The sequence below is a fragment of the Nyctereutes procyonoides genome, unplaced genomic scaffold (genome assembly GCF_905146905.1).
Source record: "Nyctereutes procyonoides isolate TBG_1078 unplaced genomic scaffold, NYPRO_anot_genome, whole genome shotgun sequence".
Classification (NCBI taxonomy): domain Eukaryota; kingdom Metazoa; phylum Chordata; class Mammalia; order Carnivora; family Canidae; genus Nyctereutes; species Nyctereutes procyonoides.
Genome location: NW_026575051.1, coordinates 25,809,518 through 25,836,235, shown reverse-complemented (window position 1 = coordinate 25,836,235; position 26,718 = coordinate 25,809,518). Strand labels below are relative to the sequence as shown.

The 26,718-nt window shown below is 33.8% G+C and overlaps 1 protein-coding gene across 1 annotated transcript in view; it reads left to right on the top strand.

Annotated features, from left to right (window-relative positions):
* KHDRBS2 (KH RNA binding domain containing, signal transduction associated 2) overlaps positions 1 to 26,718 on the top strand; it is a 546,592-nt gene that overhangs the window by 316,279 nt on the left and 203,595 nt on the right. The window lies entirely within an intron of this gene.

Below are 26,718 nucleotides of genomic sequence, written 5' to 3'. Positions count from 1 at the left end.
TGTTGTCAAATACTATGAATTTTTCTTTGTTTTTTTTTGACTTAATGTCATTATGAATACTATCACTTATGGTTAAGAATATTGGTTCAGGGCTTCTGGCTGGTTTAGTCCATAGAGCTTGCAACTGGCTCTTGACCTCGGCCTCATGAGTTGAAGCCCCATGTTAGGGGTAGAGCTTACTTAAATATATGTATAGATAGACAGGTTGAAGGTGCCAAGGGAAAAAAGGAGTGGACTTGATTCTGTGTTGAATGTCAGGGGAACAAAACATTCTGCTATCACTTTTGTCCTAGGAAAGTACTAGAATACTTCCACATGGATAAAAAAAAAAAAATCCATACTTTTTTCAGCTACATAGTCAGTGACAGCTGTTGTCTTTCTTTCACTATCTAATAGACCAGTATATTCTTTGTTTCTTCCCACAGTTTTATAATTAGCATTAAGGAATTCCATCCATCACATCAGTTCTTCAAAGATCTTGGAGTCTAAAATCTAGCTTCATTTAAAAGTATAAGGAGCCAAGTACGATGTGGGGAAGGTAACTTATAGTCATCTCTTGTCCCTCTTCCTTTAAGTATTTTAATTTTTAAATTTCAATGGCATTGGTTAGATCTCTAGAAATCTGTATATTTTTAACCAGCTTCATTCAATCATTCATTCAGAAAGTACTTATTAAGGCTCTACTCTGTACCAAGCACTGGTGATGGGAAATGTCAGTGGACAAAACTTAACAAAGATCCCTAACCTGGGTTATCTTATGTTCAAGTAATTGCTGGAGGTTGAGTAGGCCATAAATATGAAATAAAAACAAGTAATTTCTAATTCGACAGGAGAGTAAGCGATTTTGGTTTTTGTAAGTGCAATGGAAAAGTAGTCAATTGCATGTACCTTTCATAGAACTATATTTAACACTCCAAATTTACTGGATACATGAATGTATCTATAAATAACAGCCAGATTAACCCTACTGAGTTTCATAATCTCAGCACCACTGACATTTTGAACCAGAGAATTCTTTGTTGTGGGAGCCATCCTGTGCAGTAGAAACTGGTTTAGCAGCATCCTTCACCTCTACCCACTAGATGGCAGTAGCACACCCTCCTCCTCATTATGACTATCAAAAAAAAAGTCTCCAGACCATGATAATTTTTTTTTAATTTTTTATTTATGATAGGCACACAGTGAGAGAGAGGCAGAGACACAGGCAGAGGGAGAAGCAGGCTCCATGCACTGGGAGCCCGACATGGGATTCAATCCCAGGTCCCCAGGATCGCGCCCTGGGCCAAAGGCAGGCGCCAAACCACTGCGCCACCCAGGGATCCCTGTAGTCCATGATAAATGTCTTCTAGGGAGCAAAATAATACCCAGATGAAAACCACTGGAAAAAGTGAATAAGAGGTTTTGTTCCCCCCCCCCCCGAGGTTGTATTTAAAAAAAAAAAAAAACAAACACTTCTGCTTCTCTTGAGAAGCAACACTTCCCACAACATTTTCATATATAGGCACTGCATCCAGAAACTGGTGCCAAAGAGCAACAATTTTGCTTTTTTTTTTCTTTATAAAATCCTCCCTTATATTTCTAGTTCATCTTTTTGTATTTTCTCCAAAAGACTCTAAATCCTTTCTAGAAAGTAGTGAGTGTAAATACATTAAGCTGCCTCTGTCAGATTTCCCTTTCTTTTCCATTTTCTTTACTAATCTACTAGTCCGAGCATTTATTCTTTTACAATGGAGTTATCTCAGTGCCTTCCTACCTCTGTTCTCCCATGCCATGATGTACAAGACTGACAGATTAACCTTCTCTGAGCAACAGTTTCATAACATAACATTCTAACTTAAAGTACCCTCAATGAAGAAAGTTTAAACTCTCAAAATCTGTTCTGGGTCTTTTGCTCCCTCATCTAATTAGTCTGTTTAAGGTGAGGCAATAATAATTATTACCTCACAATATATTTTACTTATCTTCACCTGCATACCATATACTGTTCTTTTTGACTAGAAATACTTCTCCTAGCTCTTTAGGTTTCCTAAATTTGTAGATTTTTATGTTGGTTTTTTTTAGAGTAGTTTTAGGTTCACAACAAAATTGAAAAGATACAGAGAATTCTTGTATACCCCACATCCACACACATGCATAGCCTCCCCCCTCCCCCATTATCAATATCATTCACCAGAATGGTACATTTGTTACCAAGGATGAATCAACACTGACACACCATAATCACCCCAAATCTGTAGTTAACCTTAGGGCTCATTCTTGGTATTGTATATCCTATGGGTTTGGACAAATGTCTGATGATATATCCATCTTTTAATATCATACAACATATTTTCATTGTACTAAAAATTTTGTCTGCTCATTCATCCCTTTACTCACACCTCTGGCAACTACAGATCTTTTTACTCTCTCCACAGTTTTACCTTTTCCAGAATGCCATACAGTTGGAATCATAAAGTAGGTAGCCTTTTCAGATTGGTTTCTTCACCTAGTAATATGCATTTAAGTTTACTCCGTGTCTTTCTGTGGTTTGAGTGCTTATTTCTTTTTAGTGTTAAATAAAATTCCATTGCCTGAATGTACCACAGTATTTGTCCTGTAGTATTTATCAATAGATATTTATTCATCTACTGAAGGACATCTTGGTTGCTTCCAAGTTTTCAGTTATGAATAGAGCTGCTATTAACATACATGTGCACTTTTTGTATGGATTCAGTTTTCAACTCTTTTGGGTAAATACCACGGAGTTTGCTGGATTGTTTGGTGAGAGTATGTTTAGTTTTGTTTATTAGGCAAGAAACTGCCAATTATCTTCCAAAGTGGCTGTACCATTTTACATTCCTATCAGTAATGTGTAAGAGTTTCTATTGCTCCATATCATGACCAGGCAGTGTTTCAGATTTTCACCTAAGAGGTGTGAAGTAGGATCTCTTGTTTTAATTTGCATTTCCCTGATGCATTGTGATGTGAAACATCTTTTCATATGCTTGTTTGCCATCTGTCCATCTTTTTAGTGAGGTGTCTGTTAAGATCATTGGCCCAATTTTTAATCAGATTGCTTTGTTATTGTTGAGTTTTAAGAATTTTTTTCTCTATTCCTTTTCTTAAAAAAAAAAAAGGATTTTATTTATTTGTTCATGAGAGACACACACAGAGAGAGAGAGGCAGAGACACAGGCAGAGGGAGAAGCAGGCTCCATGCAGGGAGCTTGACATTGCACTCCATCCTGGGTCTCCAGGATCAGGCCCTGGCCTGAAGGCGGCGCTAAACCGCTGAGCCACCTGGCTTGCCCAAGAATTTTTTCTATATTTCAAATGAAATATCAGCATTTGTCTTTTGCAAATATTTTCTCCCAGTCTGTGGCTTGTCTTTTATTTTCTATACATTGTCTTTTAGAAAGCAGAAGGTTTTTTTGTTTTGTTTTGTTTTTGTTTTTTATTGAAGTCCTGCTTATTAATTATTTCTTTCATGGCTCATACCTGGGGTTGTACCTAAAAAGATATCATCATACTCAAGGTTTTCTCCAGGGCTATCTTCTAGGAGTTTTATGGTTTCACATTTTATATTTCATCTCTGTTCCATTTTGAGTTAATTTTTGTAAAGGATTAAGGTCTGTGTCTAGATTCAGTTGTTTGAGGGTTATTTTGTTCATTTGTTTTTGTTTGTTTGCATGTGGATGTCTAATTGTTCCAGTGCCATTTGTTGAAAGACTGTCTTTGTTCCATTTTATTGCTTTTGTTCCTTTGTCAAAGACAGTTGACAATATGTATGTGGGTCTGTTTTGGGGCGCTCTATAATGTTCATTCATCTACTGGTCTATTTTTTTTTTTTTTGCTAATACCATACAATCTTTTTTTAAAGATTTTATTTTTTTTTAAATATTTTATTTATTTATTCATGAGAAACACAGAGAGAGAGGTAGAGACATAGGCAGAGAGAGAATTCTCCCTGTGGGGAGCTGATGCAGGACTCCATCCCAGGACCCTGGGATCACAACCTGAGCCAAAGGCTCAACCACTGAGCCACCCAGGTGCCCATATACCACACAGTCTTGATTACTACAGTTAAATAGTAAATCTTGAATTCAGAACCAACCCTCCAACTTTGTTCTACACTTTCAATATTGTGTAATTAATTCTGGGATTTTTGCATCTCTATAGGACTTTAGAATTTTTGTCAATTTCTGCAAAATAACTTACTGTAATTTTAATTGGGATTGCATTAAATTTATATATCAAATGGGAAGAACTGACATCTTGACAATATTGAGTCTTGTTATCCATGATATGGAATATCTCTACATTTATTTAGTTATTCATTGATTTTTTAATCAAAGTTTTATAGTTTTCCTCATATAACTCTTGTACATATTTTGTCATATTTATACATTAAGTATTTTAACTTTAGGGGGTGCTCATATAAGTGCTACCATGTTTTTAGTTTCCAATCTGACTTGTTCACTGCTTATATATAGGAAAGCATCAACTTTTGTATATTAACCTTGCATCCTGCAACTTTGCCATATTTGCTTTCAGGAAATTTTTGTCAGTTCTTTCGGATTTTTTTTAACATAAATGATCATATCATCTGTGAATAAACACAGTTTTATTTTTCATTCCCAATTTGTGTATCTTTTTTTTCCTTTTCTTAATTTCATGTATCAAGTAAAATGTCAAAAAGAAGCGGTTAGAAGAGTCATGCTTGCCTCATAACTGATTGTAGTGGAAAAGCTTTAAGTACCATTAAGTATGATGTTAGCTGTAGGATTTTATTTTTATGGTAGTCTTTATCAAGTTCAGGGTATTCCTCTCTCTTCTTAGCTTCTTGAGATGTTTTGTTTTGCTTTTGTTTTCTTTTTTAATCATGAATGGGTGTTGGATTTTATGAAATGCTTTTTCTTTATCTATTGATATGATCATGTGATTCTTAAAAATCATTTTATGTGATATGTTACATTAATTAATTGCTTTTCAAATGATGAATCAGCTTTGCATACCTGGGATAAACCTCGGTTGGTAGTGCTGCATAATTCCTTTTATATATTATTGGACTCATTTTGCCGATATTTTATTGAGGATTTTTGCATCTATGTTCATGAGAGATAGTGATCTGCAGTTTTCTTATTTTTTGTAACATCTTTGTGTGGCTTGGTATCAGGATCACTTGGTTTCATAGAATCACTTAGGAAGTATTTCCTCTTCTTTCTTCTGAAAAAGGTTGTAGACAATTGGTATAATGTATTCCTTAAATATTCGGTAGAATTCATCAGTGAACCTTTATTGACCTGGTCTTTCTGTTTTGGAAGGTTATTACTTATTGATTCAATTTCTTTAGTATATATAGGCCTATTAAGATTGTCTGTTTCAGGACACCTGTGTTGTTCAGCAGTAGAGATTCTGCCTTAGGCTCACAGCGTGATTCCAGGTCCTGGGATGGAGTCCTGCATTGGGCTCCCTGCAAAGAGCCTTCTTCTCCCTCTGCCTGTGTCTCTGCCTCTCTCTCTCTGTGTCTCTCATGAATAAATAAATAAAATCTTTAAAAAATATATTGTTTTTGTGTGTGTGAGTTTTGGCAGATTGTTTTTTCAAGGAAATAGTCCATTTCATCTAGATAATCAAGTTTGGGGGCATAGAGTTGTTAATAGTATTTCTTTATAATTCCTTTAATAACCATGACATCTGTAGTGATGTCCCGTCTTTAATTTCTGATATTGTAACTTTAATTCTTTCTTTACTTATTTTTTTTTCTAGGTAGTCTGGCTAGAGGTTTATCTATTTTATTAATCCTTTCAAAGAACCAGGTTTTGGTTTCATTGATTTTTATCTATTGATTTCATATTTTCAATTTCACAATTTCTGCCCTATTTTTCATTTTATCCTTCCTTCTGCTTTTTTAGATTTAATTTGCTCTTCTTTTTCTAATTTTCTAATGTAGAAACTTAGATGCTGCTTTTCTGATATCTACTTTTCTAATATCTACCTTTCTTTCTATTTCTCTAATATATACATCTAGTGCTATAACTTTCCCTCTAAGCACTGCTTTTGCAGTATCCCCCCAAGTTTGGTAAGTTGTTTTTTTATTTTATTTGTGTCTTCTGGATCTATCCATTTTTATAGCAAGTTGAAATTTAACTCTTTCATGAAACCTTTACATGTCATTTATTCAATGTGATGCAGTTCTCTTAAATACACAACTGATCTTACGTCAGTGCATTTTTATCTTTTAATTTTGGTAAAATTTAAATATCTTATTTCATTTAATTAACCACTAGATTATAAACCCTTTGAGGAGAAATGATAAAACTTATTATTTGTGCAGACTCCAATGCAATAAACATAGAAACCTGCAATGAAGTATTAGTGATTTGAATGGTTTGGAGTTGTAGAATGGGCACTGAGAGCTTCTAGCCAAGATGGTGAAATTAGCTGACATGGAAAACATCTACTACCCTTCTCATATGCAAACAGTGGATTAAAAAATTAGGGGTAGTTAAAATTAAAAGTAAGAAAATGAAATCTTTAGGTGCTAATCTTAAGAGGAGATTTTCAGGACTACCTAGGAGTGTATTCTAACTCATGGGTATAAAGCTGTCTAAATATAAGACTTAAAGGATAGAATTAAATTCTGTTTAGAGGTCAGAATAAAGACAGTAGACCTTATGGATCTAAAAATTACTGAACCTGAGCTTCCTTCATAAATATCAATACCAAATAAAGGAAGCCTCAGTGGAAAACTTCAGTCTATTGGCTGAGGCTGTAAGTACAAATCAAATGGAAACCTCTGATTTCTAGCCTTATAATAGGAATAGGTGTTTGATCTCAATTCTTGCCTTACACATATATACAGCAGAAATTCTCAAAGAAGAAAATAATGAAAGTACCTAGTAAGTTTAAGAAACATAGGGCACATCAGATCCCAAAATAAGTCAATAATAAAATACTTCAAAACATGTGAAATATGTTTAATGACATCATGCCGCAGAGTAATAACAACTAAGAAGCCGTTGACAGAAGGAATCTGAAAGATACTTTAAAATAAGAATTTTTAAATGGTCAGTGAATAAAATAAAAAATATGATTCACAAGGCAAGAAAAGACATGATAAAAACAGAGAGAATGCTTTGCAAATGACCCAACAAATTCTAGACAATAAAATAAATAAAAATAAAATTTTAAAAAATTCAATGGGATGGATAAAAAGGGTGGACGAAGAAAATGTGAATATATATAAAGATGGATTTAAGGTGATTACCTAGAATACAGCATCATGAAATGAAGAGAAAATCGTGCAGAAGGAATGAGTAGTTCCTACCATGTTTAGTAGAAGTTCAGAGTAGATCAAGAAAATGATGCACTCCTTGAAAACATATTTCCTGAGAATTTTTCAAAACTACAAACAAAATTAAGTATGAAAAGAATACACAGAAGTCCTAGAAATTATTGAACACTTGTTTATCATATCATAATGTGCCAAATAAAAATTTTAAAAAATTGAAGTTTTTCAGGAAACTTCATCAACAAAACTAGATACAGAACATAAAAGAATAGTATTTTTAAAGCACTGAAAGCAAATAATTATGATCAATTTTCAGTTCAATTCGAGGCTAAATTGTCATTCAAGTGAGAAGACAATAATATTTTTCAGACATATAAACAAGTTTACCAGCTGCAGACCTTCACTGAAAGAACTACAAAGGATATATTTCAGCCCAAAGGAAAATTAACATAAAGAAAATAATGGAATGCAGGACACAAAGATGAGTCCAATATCGAGAAAGCATAATAGTCAAATCTAGATAATTATTGACTTGAAAAAAATAATAAGAATATATGGGGCATGGGGATGGTTAAAATAACAAAGACTGAATACAGGCTAACACGAAACTGGAATCTGAAAATGAGGTGGCAGTTCCGAGTAAAGTACAAAGGAGGAAGGAGAACTACGGAGGAGTCCCTATGGGGCAGGTACTGAAGTAGATGAATGCTACACTGTATTGGAATATTTTGAAGTCATTTTGCATGCTTAAAGTATATGATAGAACATCTGGTTTTCAAATTATTACATGGGAAATACAAAGAAAATGTGATCAATCTATTAGAAAGCAAAAAATGGGGAGGATAGGAAGCAACAAAGGCAGAACAAAACATAAAAACAAAGAATAAATATATGTGCATAGTGTAATTATATATTAATATAGATAGATATTTAAAAACAATATTGACTAGAAAAAGCAAGTTGCTACAAGTTTAGCAGGGTATACATCATATCTTCTTTATGAGTGCATAGACAAATGATAGAATAGAGAAAGATTAAAAATTTAATACCACAAATTTAAAGAATACATACCAAACAATGGAAACCGTAAAATGAAATTGGGAAATTGGAATTTTTTACTTTAATGTTATTACTGTATAACCTGTGCTGAAGTTAATATGATAAGATTATTATTTTCTGAAGTTCTCTATAGTTAAATATGCAAAATATTATTCTCTGAAATTCTCTGTGCTTAAATTTTCTTTCTAAAAATAAAGACAAGGTGAGGAGCCATGCATCCTTGTTCCATCTTTGGCCTCAGATAAATGGTTTTTAACCTACTGAACCTCAAATTTCATTAATTTAAAAATGATTGAGATGCATTCTCACTCAAAGAGAAATTATTTCATTCAGTCTTTTTTTTTTTTAATTTTTTTTTCAGTGAGAGGGAGGACATAGGGAGAGAGAAAATCTCAAGCAGGCTTCACACTCAGCATGGAGCCCAGCCCGGGGCTTGATCTTACAGCCCTGATCATGTCCTGAGCTGAAATCAAGGGTCAGACATTTAATCGACTGAGCCACCCATGTGCCCCTGTCTCATTCAATCTTTATATATGGTGCAGAATATGAATAATATTAAGGAGTTAGCAGCATTGAGGCAAATAATTTCACTCTGGGGAATTTGCTCCCCTTTGGCAGAAAAACGTGCATAATTTGCTTTTATGGTATTGTAAAACTTAAAATAATATACTCTGCAACTGTGATTTTCTAGGTGATAAAATATTAAGTATTCATACCTATTCTATCAGTATCCAACACAATGTGTTGTACAGGAATAACCTCTGAAGAACTCCCTGATTGGAATTATATATATATATATATATATATATATATATATATATATATATATATATAATAGTTTATATATATGAATATATAAGTTTATAATATATTATATATAAACATATATTTTATATAAATTTATATGAATATTAAAATATCTATTATATAATAGATATTATATATAAATATGTGTATATATATATATGTGTATATATATACACACACACATATATATATATATATATATATATATATATATATATATAAAACTTTCCTTTCTCCAGTTGCCCCTGCACTTGCTCTCATCTTTTCTCTCTCTCTGATCCCCATGAAGTCATCTTTTTGCTGCTTCATAGCCATTATCTCTCTTCCTGCTTTATCCTATTGCTAGTCAGGGGCAAAATGAACAGAGGTGACATTGGCAATGGCAAGGGGAAAAAGAATAAATAAACTATACACATTTCTCATTCAAAATCCACTAACTTCTGCTAAATTCCAGGGATGATAACTCACGGACATTTCATGTTCCATGTCCTCTCTTTAGAGGGTCTGTTCCTCAACCCCAATCATCAAGAGTCTACCTGAATTCCTTTAATGACAAACTAATGTCTTAGGAAACAAGAAAAGTTGAAGTGTGATATGCCCATGAATTTACTGAATCTTCTATCTCTTTCTAAATCTTCTGAGTCTTTGCCCCAGTAAATTTGAGAGAATTCTTGAGAGAGTTTCTATTCCCAGCTTGGAATTCTGAGTGCATTTTCTCATCCATAAAAAATAGTAATACAGCCTTTGGCAACTTTGTTAGATTTATTTTCCAAGACAATAAATTCTGGCATTCTTTTGACCTTTTAAAGTCAAAGCAAATTTCGATAAATAGTTGCTACACAGTATTGTACAATTTATAGAAAAAAGAGAATCTACCTATTTAATTAGATGGTATTGTTGGACATGTTTCTCTAAGTTCTGGAAGGAGGTAGTGGCCCATATGAACTTTATGATGTCTTCTACCAATGTGGTATCTCATTTTTCTTTAAGATTCAAGAATTGCCTAGTCTGCAGTGTGCTTTCAGAAGCATGGAATTATAATATTTAAAATGATTACTAAAAGGGAACATATAAAGCTTCTTAAAATAACTTCATTGACTTTTGATAATTTGTATATATTCTTAAAATTTCAAATAAAAGTTTTTAAATCCAATATTCAGATTTTTTGTTTCTTTTTTGGTGGTATTAATCTTTTAGCTTTTATAAACTTCCAAACTTTATAAAAAGTTCAGTTACTTGAAAGTTTCAGCAAATGACTATCAGAGGTTTATAGATCCATGATCATACACTGGAAATCAATTTTATTTACCATTTATTATATAACAATATACAAAGGAAACAAACCATATTTTCTTATAGTGATTTTTATTAAAGATTCATATGTGTGGTATTTTAGGCATAACCTTTTAATACTTTTATTATTTTTTTTGCCCATTAGAAAGATGTATAGGAAATATCTTATTATTTGTGTATAATATGATTGAATTCTTTGGTGATGCACATTATTATGTAAAATTAGGAATATTTATTTCAAATATACAAAAGAGTTGTTCTTTTGAAACAAAAATTGTCTGAATATCTCTATACTCCTGAGTAGAAAAATTGCATGTGTTAATTTTGAATGATCTTTAAGTACAGAATATGTTACTAGGTTTACACATCAGAATTAAGTAAGACTCTACTACCTCCCTTGAACATTTTTTATAAGAATTGCCAGTTATTGGGATGCTTGGCTCAGTCAGTTTAGCTCCTGCCTTCAGCGTAGGTCATGATCTCAGGATCCTGGGATGGAGCCCAGAGTCAGGTCCCTGCTAAGGGTGGAATCTGCTTCTCCCTCTGTCCCTCCAGTTCTCTTTCTCTCTCTCAAATAAAATCAAATAAAATCTTTAAACAAAAAAAGAATTGCCAGAGGCATCCCGGGTGGCTCAGCGGTTTAGCGCCGCCTTCAGCCCAGGGTGAGATCTTGGAGACCCGGGGTCGAGTCCCACATCGGGCTCCCTGCATGGAGCCTGCTTCTCCCTCTGCCTGTGTCTCTGCCTCTCTCTCTCTGTGTCTCTCATGAATAAATAAATAAAATCTTAAAAAAGAAAAAAAATTGCCAGTTATATAAAAACTTAGCCATTTCTTTAAAAAAGAAAAAAATTGCCAGTTATATAAAAACTTAGCCATTTCTTTCTTTTTTAAAAGATTTTATTATTTTTATTTTTATTAACGGGGCTTCCCAACTTAGCCATTTCTTAACACTTCTAACTAATTGCCTTTATAAATAGAAATGGCAAGCCATGGGATATTAGATTTGGGAAGGAGAGGATTAAGTAATTGAATAATCCTTATTTTATTTACTGGATAAGAAAACCAAGGAAATCCAGTGAGATGACATGTTTAAGTTCTTGCAAAAAGTGAATACAGACAATAGCTTCATCCAGCAATTTTGGAAATGTATATTTTTAGTGAATATATTTAGATTAACTTTCCTCTGTTTAAACATTTATTAAAGGAGAGATATATAGTTACATCCTTTTTAGCTTGTTAATTTTCTACTTATCATCGATTTTGTATCCACAGTACAGTTTTGTCATATTCCATGATAATGTTCAAGAAATTAATAACATCAAGGAGTCCTATTAAATTAATCCATTTTGAATAAGCAGTTTTATCTCTCCCTGTGATACATGCTTAAGGTTGCTTAAGTCTTCCCTGTACCTGTGGATTTTTCTCCCCACTTCTGAGTAAGTTGAATGTGAATGATTGAAGAGGTCTTAATAACCCATAGGTATCCAGATGGTAGAAAATGGCCTTTGGGCAGATTCATATTATATTGCTATTAAGATGACTAAATGATGGAAATTAGATACGGTAATAAAATGTTCCCTAAGACAAATTCATGAGGTAAAAAACAGAAAAAAAAAATTATGGCAGCTTCTGATTTTGGCCTACACCCACACATGTTAAAAACAGCTATGATGAATCAATCTGAACAATTTGCTTTTAAGGTGTAACTATCAGTAAAATTAGAATCTTCTTCCAAAGTTGTTTTTCTGATAATTACTTGAAAGAAAAAGACTTAGAAACATCTGATTCAGATAGAATATGACATCAATTGGGTACATTTGTCGACATTTATGATTGCTTTGAAAACTTAATTTTAACACTTTTAAAAATAACAAACACAATTGGGTATTGCAAAATGATCTATCAGGCATCCTAACAAAAATGGAAACTAAATGTCCCTGGCATTCAGAATTTGTATCACTTTGAAAGTTTGATTTTTCCAAGATATCCAAAATACTATTATTCTAGAATATTTTAAAACTAAATACGTTCTAGGGACGCCTGGGTGGCTCAATGGTTAAGTGTCTGCCTTTGGCTCAGGTTGTGATCCCAGCATCCTAGGATGGAGTCCCACATTGGGCTCCCAGCAGGGAGCCTGCTTCTCCCTCTGCCTATGTCTCTGCCTCTCTGTGTGTCCCTCATGAATAAAATCAAATCTTTAAAACAAAACAAAACAAAGCAAAAAAAAAAAAAAAAAAAAAAAAAAACAAATACCTCCTAGAAATAACCAAACAAATGAAAAGAAAAATATTGGCCAATCCTTTTGGATTGAGTATTCAAGTTGAACTATTAGAACACTCTACAAGAAAACATTACCTTTTAGTAAGGTATAATTTGATGAAAAAGGAAAAAGCTGTTACACACTCAAGCACAGAACTGGCATGTGTTATTCTAATGAAATGATAAACTAAGGGATGTCTGGCTAGCTCAGTTGATAGAGCATCAGAGTCTTGATCCTCGGGGTTATAAATTCGAGCTCCACGTTGGGTGTAGAGATTACTTAAAACATTTTTGAAAACCTTAGAAAATATGTCAAATCTCCATTACTATTCTAATCCTCCACGACTATTTTCTTTATGGCTTCCCACATTAGCACTTCTTTCCACTCAGTTTTATGGCAACATGGACAACCACACAGGGGTAAAACTACACTGTATTCAATGTTCCCACAGATAGACAGTGTATTTCCTTGCCCAGTTTGGATTCTTTCTCAGCCACCTTTAGAAGAAAAACATTTGCTTGTAACAGACTTGAAATTTTTATGTGATTAAAAATGTAAATATATAAATTAAAGTATGATATTTTATAATTAGTAGTAATATTTATTTTCAAATTTCACTACCAAAGAGCTAATAGCCTTTAAAAATAGTGGCAACAATGGAAAAGAGAATCAGACAAAAAATACATTTAAAGGCCTAACAATTCTAGTTTTGTAGTCTTTCCAAAACATCATGAAATCTGTTTTTCAGCTATATATATGGTATAGATCATAAATTGTCTTTGTTTTAAAAATATAGGTAGAAAAAATATATGGGCAGAAAACCAAGCATAATAAAACCAAAGAAAACATAGATGACCCATATGAATAATTTGTCTTCCTATAACACAAAAATATAATGATCTCCATGTAGTGTTCTTTTAAATCCACATCCTATAGTAGCATTTCAGTAAAATGTGTATTTGTTGTTTTTACATGATCTTAAAATATACTGGAAAGCATATTGTGAGTAGTCAACTTAAATAAAACGAATGAAGTAATTGCAGGAGATATTTGATCATTGTGAAAAACAGTATGAATAATTTAGAACTTAAAATACCTTTGCCTCAACAGAATGGGAATTGTGCAAATAGCAGACTCATATTTCCTCTTCACTAACCTATTTCCACATAGCAATTTTATAATTTTATCATGAAAACAGTGTTTTTCTCCTCTGGAGATTGGAGAGTTGTAAATAAGGAGGAGGAAAAAGCAATGATTTCCTCTAGTATTCATTCAGCTTTGCTTAGCACTTCACACTAAATAAGTTCCAGAGACTACAATTACTAAGAAACTATAAATTTTGAATGTAGAACCTGAAAAGAATCACTGTATTACACACTGAATTTGAATAGGCAATCAAAACACGAATTGATAACAATCACATTGTTTTCTATAGGAAACTTCCATTTTTCTGTGGAAATTTTAACAGTTATATAATGAGGCAAACTCAAGAACATGGTTTGCTCACCAGTCAAGCAGTGAGTAGCACCTCGTCAGTATTTCCTCTGACACCAGGAAGCCCTCCAAGTGTAGGGAGCATGCAAGATTGGGCAGAGCTCAGTAACAAAAGTCAACAATGTCAATCTCTTCATTTGTGAACTAAATCCCAGTAATTGTTGGCTCTCATAGCCTATTTTATTTGTAAAGACAGAACTATCACATGTTATAATTTTGTAGCTGATTGGAAAACAGCTATAAGGTTTAAAATAAATATCCTTGTGTTTTTCCCATTTATATGACAGATGTACATTATACAGTATTATGCATTGCAGCATATTTTTATCTGTTTATTGTGAATTGAATCAACCTGCATTTTAAAAGTGATAGATTATGAATGTAGTCAGACATTATGAATTTGGGCCACCAAATTGTTAGGGAGTTCAGGGATAGATTGGGGAGTTTTGAAAAATCAATTCTTTACCCTTGGCATTTAAGGAAATTTTACTTTTGAGGTGGAGGATGTAATTCTATTTATTTAAAAAGATGTGATAGCCCCAAGAGGGTTGACTTGGACACTTAATGGAAGATGTTTTCTATTCTCTATAATGCTCTGAGTAATAAACACTACTCTTTTGAAGTTGTCAGTACTTTGAAGTGAGTACTTCTCAATTTTTAATGAATAACAATGATATGACTTTCTTTATGTTTTGTAGGGAAGCTTAAATTAAGATTGTTATGTTTCTTATGGGTAAGAATTGTGACTTGCTCATAATAATAATCCCAAATAACATATAGCAGATACTTCATTATTTTTTGTAAAATAAGTCTACAATTCTGTCATGTGCCGACCTACTGCTTTACATTTTATCAGTCACCCCACTAATAACTATAGAGTAAATAATATTTTTACTTTTTTTATTATTGTTACTGCTTTTGTTATTATTGTCTCTAAAAATTTAGGCACTATTTCATTCAGCTGTTCATTAACAAATTCAGTAATTTAAAGTCTCTCCTGGGTCACCTGGGTGCCTCAGTGGGTTAGGGGACTATTTCTTGATTTCAGCTCGGACTGTGAAATCCAGCTCCAAGGAGGCTCCACATTTAGGGTGGAGTCTCCATGGGATTCTCTATCTCCCCTCTACTCCCCACCCCCATCACCACCACTCAAGCTCTCTCTCCCTTTCTCTCTCTCTCAAAAAGAAAAAAAAGTTTGTCCTATTTCAAATTTTAGGCAGTTTCTCCTGAGCTTTATTGTGTCAACCAGATGCTGCTCCTGGAAAAAACTAGATGGTGGATGAGTTCTAAGGTGGATGGTGGTGGTAAATGAAGCCAGAAAACCAGAGACTTGTTTGACATCCTTTACCACAATTTTCATTTATATGCAAACGAGAGATCTTTTTTTTTAAATTGGAGTTCAATTTGCCAACATATACCATAACACCCAGTGCTCATCCTGCCAAGTGCCCCCCTCAGTGCCCATCACCCAGTCACCCCAACTCCCCCCCCCCCCGCCCACTTCTCCTTCCACTACCCCTTGTTCATTTCCCAGAGTTAGGTGTCTCTCATGTATTGTCACCCTCACTGATATTTTCACTCATTTTCTCTCCTTTCCCTTTATTCTCTTTCACTAATTTTATATTTCCCAAGTGAATGAGACCATATAATGTTTGTCCTTTTCCGATTGACTTATTTCACTCAGCGCAATAACCTCCAGGTCCCTCCACGTTGAAGCAAATAGTATTTGTTGTTTCTAATGACTGAGTAATATTCCATTGTATACATAAACCACATCTTCTTTATCCATTCATCTTTCGATGGACACCGAGGCTCCTTCCACAGTTTGGCTATTGTGGACATTGCTGCTAGAAACATCCGGGGGCAGGTGTCCCGGAGTTTCATTGCATCTGTATCTTTGGGGTAAATCCCCAGCAGTGCAATTGCTGGGTGGTAGGGCAGGTCTATTTTTAACTCTTTGAGGAACCTCCACACAGTTTTCCAGAGTGGCTGCACCAGTTCACATTCCCACCAATGGTGCAAAAGGGTTCCCCTTTCTCCACATCCTCTCCAACATTTGTTGTTTCCTGTCTTGTTAATTTTCCCCATTCTCACTGGTGTGAGGTGGTATCTCATTGTGGTTTTGATTTGTATTTCCCTGATGGCTGTGATGCAGAATATTTTCTCATGTGCTTGTTGGCCATGTCCACGTCTTCCTTTATGAAATTTCTGTTCATGTATTTTGCCCATTTCATGATTGGATTGTTTGTTTCTTTACTGTTGAGTTTAATAAGTTCTTTATAGATCTTGGAAACTAGCCCTTTATCTGATAGGTCATTTGCAAATATCTTCTCCCATTCTGTAGGTTGTCTTTTAGTTTTGTTGACTGTTTCTTTTGCTGTGCAGAAGCTTCTTATCATAAATGGTGCTGGGAAAATTGGACATCCACATGCAGAAGAATGAAACCAGACCATTGTCTTACACCATACACAAAAATAAACTCAAAATGGATGAAAGATCTAAAGGTGAGACAAGATTCCATCAAAATCCTAGAGGAGAACACAGGCAACATATTTTTTGAACTTGGCCACAACATCTTGCAAGATACATCCATGAAGGCAAGAGAAACAAAAGCAAAAATGAATTATTGGGACTTCAGCAAACGAGAGATCTTTAAGATACGTATACACCTAGGAATCCAGGAAAGTGTTGTTTAGCCTGTGGCCCATTTGTATCTCTCTCAAGGTTTTGTTTCTCGATGACACATTTTCAAGTGTAGAATTGTCTTATTTCTTACAGAATTCTTTAAAAAACCAAAATACATTGTGCCTTTGCACATATGCTTCCTCCCATGATACTCTTTGCCTCTTTTCTCTCACATAGAATGCAACCTATGTGCCACTTTCTTCCTCTGCTATAATTCCTACATACCTTTGGACCATTGTATTTTTATGTAATAACAAAACACTTTTACAATTATTTTTTACATAAACAATTACATTTTAATAATTATTAATAATTCCCAAGTAATTAGAGACATGTCATTTAATCTGTCAGTTTTCTCATTTTTCTTTCTTTTTTTTAAGTGCGTTTCTTTTTTTTTTTTTAATTTTTTATTTATTTATGATAGTCACACAGAGAGAGAGAGGCAGAGACACAGGCAGAGGGAGAAGCAGGCTCCATGCACCGGGAGCCCGACGTGGGATTCGATCCCGGGTCTTCAGGATCGCGCCCCGGTCCAAAGGCAGGCGCCAAACCGCTGCGCCACCCAGGGATCCCTCTTTCTTTCTTTCTTTCTTTCTTTCTTTCTTTCTTTCTTTCTTTCTTTCTTTCTTTCTTTCTTCTTTCTTTCTTTCTTTCCTTTCTTTCTTCTTTCTTCTTTCAAATTAGATTCCCATTGTTCTTTTTTTTTTTAAAGATTTACTTATTTATTTATTCATGATAGACACACACACACACACACACACACACACACACACAGGCAGAGGGAGAAGCAGGCTCCATGCCCGGAGCCCGACACGGGACTCGATCCCTGGACTCCAGGATCGCGCCCTGGGCCAAAGGCAGGCGCCAAACCGCTGAGCCACCCAGGGATCCCCAAGATTTCTCATTTTTAAAATAGTAATAATATCACTACCTACTTTATAGGTTTGTGAAGATTGGAAATACAATATATGCAAAATAAAAGTCTAATATACAGTAAGTGCTCAGTAAGTGTTCCAAGTTATACTACTCTGGTGACCTCTATGAGAAATTTTATTACTCCATAAAACTATGAATTTTCTGGAGAAAAGATAGTATTTATCCTTATAACTGCAAGAGATCTATTCATTACTGGCACATAGTACTTATTCGATACATTCTTACAAATTATTGAATTACTATTTCTTAATGCTTCTATGTCATTCATTTTAAATCGTGCTTTCTTTCTAGAAAGTATGGATTGTACAAATATCAATAGTAAATTGGATAATCTAATTACTAAGTGCTGATTTAAAACTCTTTGGAACCTACTCCCCATGGCATATACCATGGTTTATGGTGAAATCACGTCCACTTAACTATTCTGCCTTTTGTTGGAAATCCTGGTGATTATTCCTCAAGCAAGCTAATTCAGCAAGTACTAATAAAACTAATTCAATTAAAAGCCTACATGTTGTTAGGTTCACCAAATTACAAAAAAAAAAAATGCTCATTTAAGTGAAAGAATTAAATAGCATAACATCAGTAATAATAGCTCTAAACCCAATCTCACATTATTGCCCTTGGTTTAATTAACCATCCCGTTAATGTCTGACCACTCTATTCCCATCACCAGTACAGAGTTAAGGAGAGTGGTCTAATTGCAGCTAGACAGGAAAACAATGAGTGGTTATTAAATACATAGATAGGGTTCTTCTCCTCCTTGTGTGGCTTTATTTTCATGTGCTTGATCTATCCATCTGAGTATTGTGTTGCTACATTACAATAAACAGGTTATTGTCTCATAACTGCTCTGCTGCTTCTGCCATGGCCTGCATCCTGCCCACAGCCTACTCTCTGTGATCTTTTTAAAGCATATGTCATATCACATTGATTCTCTGTTTATAACTTTCCAGAGATTCCTAGTGCACTAGGGGTAAAGGTCAAAGTCTGCTTCAGCCATGCTGTCCTCCCTGCTGTTCAGTAAACATCACAGGCCCATTCCCACTGCCAGGCCTTTGTCTTTGTGTTTCTCCTTCCAAAATGCTCTTCACCCAAATCTCTTCATTCACCCCCTTGAGTCTGAGCTCACATGTGGCCATATGAGGCCTTTCCTGAGTTGACCCTATTTAAAAACTGAAATCTTCTTCACTATCAACTTCTTCAGCATTATCTATTTCCCTTCCCTTGTTCTATTTTTCAAGATAGCACACAAATTACATATTTAATATGGCACATTATCACACATTACTTATTTTACTTTTTTATTTCTTATCTATCACTATACCACCACAAAATAATAGCTCACTTCAGGAAAGGATTTTTGTTACTTTAGTTCACTTCAGAACTCCTCTGCTGATAACATTTGTAGGCTCTCAGTAAATAGTGAAGGAATGATTCAATCAATAAATAAAGAAAATGCAAGGATAATTAAGCTAAATTATCATGTTCCAAGTTTTAAGTTATCATGTATTTCTATACAATCACTAGTAATAATAATTGATGTATAATAATTAACATACTTTTTCTACTTAAAATTAATGAGTAATAAATTAAGTTAAATAAAGTGTTAATATAAGTAATATAAAATAGAATATTTACATAACTTAGTTTTTGTTAATATTTTTTAAAAGATTATGTATTTATTTATTTATTTGAGAGAGAAAGAGAGAGAAAAAGAGAAGAGTGGGGGGTTGGGGCAAAGAGAGAGGGAGAGAGAATCCCAAGCAGACTCCCTGCGAAGTGAGGAGCCCGACTTATGGCTCGATCCCATGATCCTGAGATCATGACCTGAGCTGAAATCAAGAGTCAATTGCTTAACCAACTGAGCCACCTAGGCACCCCAGTTTTTGTTAATATTTTAATGCAATCCAAGAGTCCTAGTTTTTTAAGTTAAAGACCAGGTAGGTTTATCTGACTAGACATATTTATCTATATAAGAATAAAAACAAATAGAGTAAAAGAAATAAATACAATCTGAAAATCATTGTTAGACTTCAAAAAATTATAATGTTTATCACAGCTTAAGGATTAACAATAAAATAGTAACTAAAATTTTAATTAGATTTATTATAAGTGATAAAATCTTGAGCCTATTTAAAGTGGACAATTTGATGTTTTAGCATATGTCTACATCTGTGAAACAATCACTAACTCAAAGAATATCTTCATTATCCATAAAAATTTTCTTAAAGCCTTTTGTAAAAATCCTTCTTGCTATCCCTATAGCCCACTTTCTGTCCTTGGGATCATGCTATACATTAGATTGCACTAAATAAACTAATTTGAGGAGAATTGCCTACTTAACAGTATTGAATCTTCCAATCCATAACATGGCATGTCTCTCAATTTATTTAGGTTTTCTTTAATTTCTCCCAACAAAGTTTTATAAATTTCAGTGTATAGGTCTTTCATGTCTTTTGCAAGATTATTTCCTTTCACAGTTTTGATTCCATTGTAAAGGATATATTTTTTATTGTTTTGGGGTTTTTTAATTAATTAATTAATTAATTAATTATTCCCGAGAGACACAGAAAGGGAGTCAGAGACATAGGCAGAGGGAGTAGTAGGCTGCTTGCAGGGAGCCCGATGTGGGACTAGATACCTTGACCCTGCGATCATGCCCTAGCTGAAGGCAGATGCTCAACTGCTGATCCACCCAGGTGTCCTTAAAGGATATATTTTTATATTTTCAATTTCTAATTGCTCATTGTAATACATAAAATGCAATTTGTTTTTTTTTTCTATATGTATTTTATATCTTATAGCATTGATGAATTTACTCATTAATGGCTTCTGTTAACTTTAAGTAAATTACATTACATTCCTTACATAGACAAATATGTCATCTGCAAACAAAAGCACATTAACTTTTTTCATTCCAACTTGGATGCCTTTTATCTTCCCCTTGCCGAATTCCATTAGCCAGAGCCTACAGTAAAACGTGAATAGAAGTGGTGTAAGCAGACTTGCCTTTTCCCTGATCTTAAGGAGAGTAATTCAGCTTTCATCATTAATATGATATATAGTTGTATATTTTTCATAGATCCTTTTTATTATGTTAAGCAAGTTTGCTTCTATTCCTATTTTGCTGAGATTTTATTTTATTGAGGTTTTATTTCATTTATCAGAAAAATATCCCATACTCTTCATATGATAGAGTTTGTAGAAAATGAATATTTCTTTTGTAAATGGTAAATTTCATCATGAAGATATCTGAGCTTGGATTTTTCTCTGTGAGGAGGTTTTTATCTATAAATTCAATACCTTTCATAGACAAAATGGTATTTGCGCTATTAAATATATTGTTTTATGTGAACTTTGGTAGCTTTTGTCTTTGCAAGAATTTGTCCACTTCATCTAAGTTGTTGACTTTGTTGGCATAAAGTTGGTCATAATATTTTTTATTATGCTTCAATATCTATAGAATGTATGGTATTACTTCTCGTTTCCCATATTAGTAACTTATGTCTTCTCTTTTTCTCTTCATTTTATTTTTTCAATTCTTATTTCATTTTGGATATTTCATTTTGGATAGTTCCTGTTGCTATGTCTTCATTTTGGATAGTTCATTTTGGATAGTTCCTGTTGCTATGTCTTCATGTTTGTCCATCTTTTCTTCTGTTGTGTCTAATCTGTCATGGTCCTATCTAATACATTTTTCATTTCACACATTATAATTTTCATCTCTACAAATTCACCTTCTAGGCCTTTATTTCGCTCATGTCTACTTAACTATTTCATTTAATGGAATATAGTTTATAAGAACTATTTTAATATTTTTAACAATTAATTCTAACATTTGTATAAGTTTGGATCAATTTCAGTTCATTGATTTTTCCCCTGATTATTGATCATATTTTACTGCTTCTTTTTTTTTAACTGATAATTCTAGATTGATTGCTAGACAATGTAAATCTTATCATAATAAATGCTGGATTTTTTTTATTACTGTAAATATTCTTGAACTTTATTCTGGAATGCTGTTAAGTTACTTGTAAACTGCTTGATCCTGTTGTGTCTTGCTTTTAAATGTTCATTAGGTAAGACCAGAATGCTGTTTAATCTAGGGCTAAGTATTCCCTACTATGGACACAATACCCTTTTGAGCCTCCTACCTAATGTCCTGTGAATTGAGTTTTCTAGTCAACCTCCACTCCTGATTCCATATGAGCAACACAGACTGTTCCCAGTAGTCTCTTCTGGTGGTTATTTTCTTGGCCCCAGGTAATTTCCATTCACACAGGTACTGTAGAGAACTCTGTTGAATACTCAAAAGGGATCCTTTCAGATTTTCAGAGTTATCTATTTTTATAGCTCTTCATTACTCTTTCCTGGGAACTATAGACCTGTTGATCTCCTTGAACCTTCAACAGTGCCTCTCTAACTCATGGAGTTTTCTGGACTTTCCTTGGATTATTTATTCTTCTCTGTGTCATGGAATGGAGACTCTTTCAGGGCAATATACCATATTGCTTACCCCATTTGTTTCCCATTACTCAGGGATTACTATCCTAAATTACCTAAAGTTCAGGGTTTTGAAACCTCTATTTTTATATCTATCATCTATCTATCTATCTATCTATCTATCTATCTATCTATCTATCATCTATCTATCTATCTATCTATCTATCATCTATCATCTATCTATATACATATTGCTACCTTTTTTATTGTTTTATTTTGCTTTCAGATGAGGGGGGGTGGTAATTATGTTCTGAGTTATCCTACCTTGGTTTGATTCAGAAGTTTCTACAAATAAATTCTTAACAATTACAAATAACCAATAGGAAAATGAATAAGCTGTTCAGAAAAGAAGAGATCATAATGGTCATTAAAAAAATATTCTCCCTGAGATGCAACTTTTTACCCATATAGGTGGCAAATAAAAAAATATGGTGACAACTATTATTAGTAAAGTTGTAGGAAATAATCACTTTAATATGCTGTGTCTTTTTTAATATGCTGTTGATAGATAGTTGTGTAACACAAACCATTTTGGAAAGTATGGCGTTGTGTATTAAATTTTTCTTAAAAATAGCACCTCGTTTAACACAATAATTCCTTTACAGGTTCAGAGAATTAAACCTTAGGATAAAAAGGAACCATGTAATAGAATGATAATCATAGCATTATAGTGTCAAAACAGTGGAAAACACTTAAACATCCATAAATAGGAGAACAATAAAATATATTAGTAAATTACATATATGCTATAAAAGCCTATAAAAAACTAATTAACTACCATACAAATACTGAGTTCTATCTCATTGACCCTGAGGAATGTCCATGTTTCAGTTAGAAACTTACCAAGCAACATGAATAATATAATAACAAAAAATATTAAAGAGAAGAAATTTTAAAAACATGGATAAAGTGAAAGGATAAGCCCCATCATATTTACTTTTACCTTCAGGAGACTGTGTTGAAGTGTCATGGAAAGGTTACTAGCTTTGTAAAAATTATTAATATTTTTATCATGTTACTTGCTATACTATTTGTTTAACAATTTAAAAAACAATAATAATTTAAAATGTGTTGCCAATCACTGTCCAATATAATGTGCTAAAATATGTACATATATATTGAAAGAAAATCAACAATGAAGGCTGGTTTAATATGTATGTAATGAAATTCAAGGATTTAACAGAATGTACTATTTGGGATAGCAAGAGAAGTTAGATGACTACTATAAGGATACTTGCTGAGAGGTACCATTTAACATTTATTATAAAAACAAGCACTGGAAATGACAGGAATATTTAATAATACTTTAACATATCCTGTAGCTTTTATTCGTGTTGCTTATTGCCCAAGGATATTGCCATGCAATTTAAGGTGAGACTACTGATTAGAACTAATAATCTGGCACTTTATGTTTTATTTTTTTATTCATCTTTCCTAAATTAGTTGAATTTAAAATTTTTGTCTTGAATGTTTATTTCTTTTAAGCTTTTCTTTGTCATTTCAGTTTTTTTTTCTTTAATTAAAAAATGTCTAGTTTGGAAATGGGTAATGCCACTGCCGTGCCCCTTCCCCCACCCCCCAAAAACCTGTTGGGGCTTATGTTGACATTTATTTTTTCCTTTTATGGAGTAATTTGCATGATTCTCCTATTTCATTCTAAGTGTTTCACTTTACTCTCTTTCCAGTTGCATTTATACAAAACTTTTTTTAAAAGATTTACTTATTTTTTTTTCATTTTTTAACCCTTTATTTTTTTATTATTTTTTAAATAATAAATTCAGTTTTTATTGGTGTTCAATTTACCAACATACAGAATAACACCCAGTGCTCATCCCGTCAAGTGCCCCCCTCAGTGCCCGTCACCCATTCACCCCCACGCCCCGCCCTCTTCCCCTTCCATCACCCCTAGTTTGTTTCCCAGAGTTAGGAGTCTTTATGTTCTGTCTCCCTTTCTGATATTTCCCACACATTTCTTCTCCCTTCCCTTATATTCCCTTTCACTATTATTTATATTCCCCAAATGAATGAGAACATACATGTTTGTCCTTCTCCGATTGACTTACTTCACTCAGCATAATACCCTCCAGTTCCATCCACGTTGAAGCAAATGGTGGGTATTTGTCATTTCTAATGGCTGAGTAATACTCCATTGTATACATAAACCACATCTTCTTTATCCATTCATCTTTCGATGGACACCGAGGCTCCTTCCACAGCTTGGCTATTGTGGACATTGCTGCTAGAAACATCTGGGGGCAGGTGTCCCGGAGTTTCATTGCATCTGTATCTTTGGGGTAAATCCCCAACAGTGCAATTGCTGGGTCGTAGGGCAGGTTTATTTTTAACTCTTTGAGGAACCTCCACACAGTTTTCCAGAGTGGCTGCACCAGTTCACATTCCCACCAACAGTGTAGGAGGGTTCCCTTTTCTCCGCATCCTCTCCAACATTTGTAGTTTCCTGCCTTGTTAATTTTCCCCATTCTCACTGGTGTGAGGTGGTATCTCATTGTGGTTTTGATTTGTATTTCCCTGATGGCAAGTGATGCAGAGCATTTTCTCATGTGCATGTTGGCCATGTCTAGGTCTTCGTCTGTGAGATTTCTGTTCATGTCTTTTGCCCATTTCATGATTGGATTTTTTGTTTCTTTGGTGTTGAGTTTAATAAGTAGTTTATAGATCTTGGAAACTAGCCCTTTACTTATTTTAAAGAGAAAGAGAGTATGCAAAAGCACAAGTGGCAGGGGAAGTAAAGGGAGAGAGAATCTCAAGCCGACTTCACTGAGCACAGAGCCCTGTGGGGGTTATGATCTTGAGATCATAACCTGAGCTGAAACCAAAGAATCAGATGCTTAATCGACTGCACCACTCAGGCATCCCATAGGAAACCTTTTCAAGGTCATTTTTTGTTGTTGTTTTATTGTTCTTCCTTAGAATTTCATTTCATACCAGTGATATTGTGTTTGCTAAGCCTAAACATGCTCTGGCTGTGGACTCTTTTAGGACTGGATCTTTTCCAGATACTCAGTCAAGAATAGCTTCACACTTGATTGTTGGCTAAATGTACTATTACAAAGAAGCAGCCTGAAACTGACTCATGGCCATGAATCTTCCTGAATTCATCAAATTAGGGTTTGTCTACACATTCTCACCCAAGGTCTTAGCCTTCCAAGGATAAATGGCCAAAAACAAATTTATTGTATTTCATAATTTACTGTAGTCCTAAGGTTCTCTACCACTTTAGAAAAATACAGGATAAAATATATTCACGTACATTTAACACATGAGGATTTATTTTTAGCTAAAATTCTTCTAAGAAATAAAATGATGTAATAGACTTGCCTTATCATTTCAAATAAGTGGTACATCAGAATAGGGGATCCTATGATCTGCATGGGAAAAATAATAGCTAACATTTATCACATGCTCAGTGTGTGCCAGACACCATCTTAAGCAATTTACATTTGTTTATTTATTTAATCCTCCCAACAACCACACTATTTTTTTATTACTGTTATTAATCTCATTCTATAGATAAGAACATTTAGGCCCCGAAAGGCTTAGCATTTACAGTAAGCCACACCAGATAATAAATGTCAAAGCCTGAATCTGACCCAAGCACTAGGACCACATAGTCACATCCATAATTGCTACATGACATTGTCTCTCCAGAGTCCAATAAAGATAATTTTGTTTTTTGCTCACAGTTTTAGAACTTAACTCTTCTAAAAATTGGCATGGTACCTAAAAATATCATGAAATCAAACAACTAAATGCTACCACTGTACAGTAATGCTACAATCATGTTTTCATCTCCTTTAAGCTCTTGGGGTCTTGTATCATTTTTTTAAGTAGAAATTGATTTTTGTTCCAACTCAAAATACATAAAAATAGATTTTCTCATACCACTCTTAGAATCGTAAAAGGGGAGAAAAAGGTACTGAGGTGATATTTCACCCATATGACCCTGTGAAACACCCAGTGATAGGACCCACATGGGAAATACCAGTCTTCCAGCTCCTAAAGAGAGGGAAGTTCTTTTCTTATTTCTTAAATAGGCCAGTAGTTTTCAAAATTTGGAAAGGGGTGATGGTTTGGTAGTTATCCTTTATAAATCTTAAGCCACAGTGAACAGTACCAGAAATCATTCATAATGAGGAAATTAGACAAAAAACTACCTGTTGGAAGAGAAACACTAAATGAAAGATCATGTTGTAGTCATGTTTTTACAAATAGATATTATGCAAAAACTAGCCAGTATATCAGAGCTAGGGCAAAAAAAAAGGGGGTTCTTATGAGTTAGCTGGTTTACATGAATAATTTTGACATAACAGTTTCATCTAATCACACTGTGAATTTAGATCTCATGAAGCTTTGTACAATTTCCAATGTGCCAACAAATGACTATG